General features: G+C 35.3%; 1 long non-coding RNA gene across 1 annotated transcript in view; it reads left to right on the forward strand.

Moving 5' to 3' along the window:
- Positions 1 to 1,293: 1,293 nt before the first annotated feature.
- The window catches only part of LOC111087906, a 24,716-nt gene continuing 19,173 nt past the window's right edge, over positions 1,294 to 6,836 (forward strand). The window contains exon 1 of the long non-coding RNA XR_002612528.1: positions 1,294 to 1,427. This is a non-coding gene — a long non-coding RNA (uncharacterized LOC111087906). The remainder of the gene's footprint in view (positions 1,428 to 6,836) is intronic.

Below are 6,836 nucleotides of genomic sequence, written 5' to 3' on the forward strand. Positions count from 1 at the left end.
TTACTGTTTTTTTGTTGTGTTTTCTTGCTGTAGTTTCTCCCCATGATTACTGTTTTGTGTTTTATTTGTTTAATTATCGTTATATTTAGCAATTGTACTTTGACAATGTCCAATGACTTATGTAAATTTATTTTATTTTGCTTTAGATACTGAAGATGGAATCTGATTGAATTCCGAAACGTTTATCTATATCCCCTTTTTGTCAATAAACAATGTTGTATATCATAAGTGTAAATATCAAACTTCGTTTTCCTTCGAACATATCGATTAGTTTTAAACTTCTGCTTGAATTGGTACTTATAAGATAAAACGAATATATTATAATAGACAGACTAACTTTGTTTCAAGAACTTTCTCTAAAATTCTCTATACTTTATCCTGAGCGAGTCAACCAATACATTTCACAAATACTGTATTATTTATATTTCTAACAATACATTTTCAAGCTTGTAATAATAACCCTTTAACAAAAAATAATGGCATGTTATATCACACAACAAGGTGATTTTTTGTGTTTGTGCCTTTTAAAAAACAACGGCATCCCTCGTCCATTGTTGACGTGCTTTGGCCTTTCTATTCTTCATGTTTTTTATATGTATTCCAAAAATTATATCTTAGTTCCGGAGTTAAACACCGGAATCATTACACCTGTAACTTACAAGTCAATATCTCTCTTAGGGCTGTATTGTATGTGTATGTAGAGTGTCACTTCAATGTCTTTACTGTGGTTGGTGTAGGTAGCACTAACCTTTCGGTGTCTGGATGCATCTCTTATCACCATATTAATTTAACTATGGAAAAGAGGCACACTGGAGTTCCACCCTGTTCTCAATGCCCAGTAAACGAGTTATAGTACGTGAATAGTAATATATCTTCCCCGTCTATGTGCATGTGATCATATGTGTTATTCTTTGAGTATTTTTCTAACTTCTAAATCTAAAGTATAAAATCTTGCCGTGAGCAGTCAAGTATTACACGACCTTTTAGGACATAAAATTTTTTGTTCCTTATGGCATGACTTGTGTAGTTTTGTGTAGACTTGTAGAACCACAAAAATATTTTTCACTGGATTTTGAGAGTTTTCAGTCAAGATTAAAACAGTATTAAGCATTATATGTGATATTTTTTAAAGGTAATGTACATATGCTATTAACTTTTACTTTGAATGTTATAAAAGATTCAAATAACCTAACTTTTTTTGCTTTAATGAATACTTTTCTTGCAACCCTTACATTTTAAAATTCAAACTTTCATTGAAACAATTTATTTTCTTATTTATTACAGAATTTAATCAAACAACTTCGCCTTCTGAACTTCCTATATTGGGTGATATCAGTCAGATCGATTTATCAATTCATTCAGCAACGCACGATTACTTTACTCTTTCTGGCAAGAAACTTTTGTTACACAAACCTTTGGACCGTGATGTGAGTAATCAACATTTTCAGAAGCGTTCATTATACGTCTTACCTGTAGTAAAAACCATTTGAATGGCACTCAATAAGTGATTCTAATATGTTTACATTTTTATTTTATAAATATTATAAGAATTCAAAGAGAGGTGATTAAATTCATCGTACAGAGATAAATATAACGAAATATTGTGAAATTACGTTTCAAGGCCATGTTGAAATCTGAGTGTCTGAGAAAGAAATTTTTGATGCTTTTTAAAGTATTATAATTACAATAAACAATTTTTGAAATGTATTACAAAGTCTTATGAATGAACTGTATTACATTTAGAGCCAAAAGAACGCAAATAGGTTACAGAGTAAAATAAGCAATACATTAATATTTTAATTGGGTTTTGATATTTCAATAAAGACGAACATGTAAAGACTTCTTTCAAATATTTTAATGCATTGAAACATTTATATTACCATCTGATACAGAAATATGGAATAAAGAAATCTAGTGAAAAGTAAAAAGCAATTATACACTTATTCGCATAATTAATACAGTGTTAAGCATTATATGCGATATTTGTGAAAGGCAATCTATATATAATATACATATTATTGTTGTTTTTCTTTTAAAGTTGTATAAAATTCAGATAACATAATTCTTTATTTTATTGAATACATTTATTTCAACACTTATTTGTATACTTAAATATAATAAATTAGATTAAACTTATCGGTTATTTATGTCTCTTAAATGTCAGATTCTGCTGATAAATTTTATTACATTTTGTATCGAAAATTTTTAGTATATTCCAAACTAAAGATATATAAAAATATAATTTTCGCGCTATGTTTTATCTACTACAATTCACTCCCCGAAAGGCTTTTCGTTTAATACTGGTTTGTTCGTTTGTTTTGAATTTCGAGCAAAGCTACACGAGAGCTACCTGCGCTAGCCGTTCCTAATTTAGCAGTGTAACACTAGAGGGAAGGCAGCTAGTCATCACCACCCACCGCCAACTCTTGATCTACTCTTTAACCGACGAATAGTGGGATTGACCGTCACATTATAGCGTCCTCACAGCTGAAAGGGCGAGCATGTTTGGTGGGACAGGGATTCGAATCCGCGACCCTCAGATTGCGAGTCGAGCGCCCTAACCTTTAACGACTGGAACTTAATAGATACAATTGTCCTACCACAACCAAAAATTTTAGATATTTACTTAACACCTACCGCACTGGTCAGCCAGGCATCATGATGTGGATAAAAAAAAAGGATCATTCCGGAAAGGTTTCGGTTGTTTTCATTAGACAAAAAGAAGACGTTTGGCACTATTTTCGAAGTCTAGGTCGCTGGACTAGACCTGTGATTTGACCCGAGGCCATGAGAGCCAACATGGAGAACTTAATTTGTAATTGTAAAGTAAAACGATATAGCAATGAAATATGCTTGAAATGTCCAGATGTGGTTGGGAATGTGATGGTTTAGTGTAGCAATTAAGCTAAACCGTGGGTCCTTGTCGGATGAGAGAAGAACTTATTCGAAGATATCTCAATAGAGTTGACATACGAGCTGAATCAGAGACTCGTCAACTTATTACTGTATTCACAGCGAAACATAAAACAAAGGGCATTAGTATCATTAGCTTCAAAAAGGGAAATTGGAATCTAATATAAGAAATATTTAGTTTCAATATTTTGTGAAACTAACGACACAGTGAAGCCCAAAGATGCAGTTTATAAGCTAAAGCAGATGCACGATGCATTAAAAGATGATGTCCCTAGCGGTTCTCACATTAAAAATGCCATTTCTACAATAAAAAGTAAATATAAGAAGGGCGGTATAATGCCCAGTATGGTACCACTATAGTATATTCCATTAATAGCATATTTCATTAATATTTAGTTGTTTTTGTTTCGTTTTAGAAGTTGTACTGAGCTTCATTCAACGAGATCTATTGAAATAACCCTAAATCACGGAAAACGTAGCTTAATGATAAAAAAAAACACGAATGTAATAACAGGATGCATTTATTAATCGTTTGGAATCGTCATAATTCCGTCATCAATAATCTAGAGGTACAAAACAAGGAATTTAGCTACGTTACAACTGTGAGTGTCTAAGGAAGAAAGTATAGGTCGGAGGGGGGGGGTGTCTGGTTTGTGAATTCTCGGCAGACCATATAATATTCGAGGTTGGGAGCCTGTGGGATATAAATTATTGTAAACACAATCAGAAATAATATTTCTTTTCGTAGGTTTCTAAAAATTATCTGGGTTGTCCCTTCAAATTGTAAAGTATGGATTAGTGGTTCCTTGTTTATAAGTTTGAACTTGTTGCGATCGTTAAGAATGTCTAGCATTTTTTTAACATAGTCAACATTTTTGAGGATAACAACTCCATTTCTTTTATCCGGTCGGGTGATAATGATATTTTTGTTTCGGAAGAGTTATTTGATAGCTGCCAGTTCTTCAGATTTCAGGATATCCTGCGTGTGTTATAGTTATAGAAGGTAGAGAGTGCTAAGTTTTATAACTTAGTAGTAAATAGTTCTCGTTCTTGTTCAGAAGTATTCTTGGAAAAAAATACGCAAAAATTTTATATTCAGGTACAAGGATTCCCAGGGATAGAGGTAATTGGCATAATTGAGTTTTGAGAAGGGTATGTAGAAGTTCAATCCTTTGACAAGTGTAGTTTTTTGATTATCACTTAAAGTGACGTTGTTGTAGTTGAAGATGACTTGGTCAGGGGAGATCTTGCTGTGAGTTATGTTGTTAGAAACTTTCCTTACTTTAACATTCTGTATGTGTTCGTGTCTAGAAATTTTCTTCTCGTTGCTTCTGTTGATAAGATTCAAAAGGTGGTTGAAGTCCAGCCATCATGTGAAGTTGGAAAGTGACGTTAGAGATGAATTCAGCTTAGATGAGAGGTGATACCTGTGCCGGTGTTTCTATCTAAGTTCTTCATCAAGTAAGCGCTTTTGACAATTGCTCTATGCTATTGAGTTTTGAAGGTTTCTGTTAGCGAGTTTGAACTGAAGAAACTTCGGAGTTAATCACCGGGTTTTGCATTATGTTAAAAACTGGATGTCAAGATTTATCTGTTTTTGTTTTGTAGCCAAATTTTTCAATAGTCCTGTAGACTATGAGACAATCATTTCCGTATCGTCGTTGAAGTATACAAGTAATCGACTAATTTTTCGGAACACATAGCTTAAAGATAAAACAAAAAAGGAACGTAACAACAGGAAGCATTTATTAAACATTTCGGAATGGTCATAATTCCATCTTCAGTAATCTAGAGGTACAAAACAAACAAACAATATTTGTAATTACAACAGAAATATAGACATAAGAAATAAAATATTCGAATATACAAATATAACTCGAGAAAATGAGTTAAAATAGGTTTAAATCCAGTGAATATTGTGTGTTATTTAGGGATGGAAGAAGAGTACTCATATATAATGTTTGTTTTATAAGAAGTTCAGTATCATGTTTGGCTGTTTAAAAAATTTTAAAGTTTGAGAGAGAAATCGGATGTCCTGTTTCTGTATTGTGTTTATAGATAGCGGAGTTGGGAGGGTTTGTTACCAGGACAGCCGATTTCTCTCTCAAACTTTAAAATTCTTTCAACAGCCAAACATGATACTGAACTTCTTGTAAAAGAAACATTAGACATAAAAACTACTCTTCCGTCCCTGTTATCAGGTCCACTGGCAACCAAAGTTCCCGACCAAACATCAGCTTTGCTGAAGTGTAGTCAGTGGCTTCATGCTCTGCTGTTCTATAGGTCATCAACAGTGGAGGGAGTAAGACATCCCAGTCATCTTGGTGGCTATTACTAAACTTTGCCAATTCCTGTCCCAGTATCCAATTGTACTTTTCTACCATCTCATCAAACTGTGGGTGAAGTGGCATTGTTCTGGTCTTTCGTATGCCAAACAACTCGCAGCATTCATGGAACACATTTGATTCAAAGTTACGACCTTGATCCAAATGCAGTTCATATGGCATACCAAACCTGAAGAAGAAATCACTAATAGACGAAGCTACAGTTGTAGCTTCCTGATTTGGTATTGTATATGCTTCAGGCCACTTGGTGAAATAATTCATCACCACAGAAATGTACCTGTTTCCAGCACGAGTTTGGGGCAAAGGACCAGCAATGTCAATGGTTACTCTTTCCATTGGTGTGCCAACTTGATATAACTTCATTGTAGCACGTCCCTTATGCTTGGGTCTACTTTTAGCACAACAGGTACTGCAGGTCCTGCACCATTCTTTCACATCTTGCCTCATACCTATCCAGTAAAATCTCTGCCACAGGTAACTCAATGTCTTCTTAACTCCAAGATGTCCTCCTGTTAAACTATCATGGGATTGACGCAGCACAACTTCCCGTAATGTTCTCGGTATAACCGTTTGCTAGGTCGTCACTTTCCCATCTCCAGACAAGGGTACCACCATCAAGCTTTAACTGGTCCCATTGTCCCCAATAGTTCTTTGTCACAGGGCTTAAGCTAGACACCTTCTCCCAAGCAGGGTGCAAAACACTTGCTTGTAGAAAATCAATTATTGGCTTCACATATTGGTCCTTCTCCTGTTTTGCTTTAATATCTACACTCAGTTCCACTTCCCCATCACCAACTCCTTCAGTCACTTTGATAGCACCTGATTAGGTCAACCTCTCTTTTGCAGCAATGTCTGCAGTCATTTTTGCAGTGTCTTCAGCTCAGTCCATCAACATTTCCATGATATTTTCCTTCTCTGTATTCAGTATCATAATTATACTGGTCTAACTTTCCGATCCCATGTGCCAGTTGTCTTTCTGGATTCTTTAATGATCTTAACCAGTGTAATGCAGCATAGTCTGTCCTGATGGTAAACCTAGCTCCATGGAGGTAAGGATGGAAATATGTCGGACTCTTTACTATAGCAAGGAGTTCCCTTCGTGTTACACAGTAGTTCCTCTCTGGGTTACTGAGGACCCTACTGAAGTAGGCCACCACATTTTCGTTTTCGCCCAGTTTCTGAGACAACACTCCAATTCCGAAATTAGTAGCATCACAATCCAATATGTACGGCAGTGAGGGATTTGGAACTTTAGAAGTGGGGCTGAGGCCAATTTTTCTTTCAATGTCTTGAAAACATGCTGGCAAGAAACTGTCCATTCAAACTTCTGGTCTTTTTCGTCAAATCATGTAGTGGAGCAGCTACAGTTGCAAAGTCCTTCACAAACTTCCGGTAATAGGTACAGAGTCCCAAGAAACTTCTTAGCTCTCCCACATTGTCTGGTGTTGGCCTATCACGCACTGCTTTCACTTTGTCAGGATCAGTTTGCACACCATGCTCACTTACAATGTGACCTAAGTAAAACACCTCTTTCTGGAACAAGTGGCATTTCTTGGGATGGAGTTTGATGTTTGCTGC

This window comes from Limulus polyphemus, unplaced genomic scaffold, assembly GCF_000517525.1.
Source record: "Limulus polyphemus unplaced genomic scaffold, Limulus_polyphemus-2.1.2 Scaffold2824, whole genome shotgun sequence".
NCBI classification, from domain to species: Eukaryota; Metazoa; Arthropoda; class Merostomata; order Xiphosura; family Limulidae; genus Limulus; species Limulus polyphemus.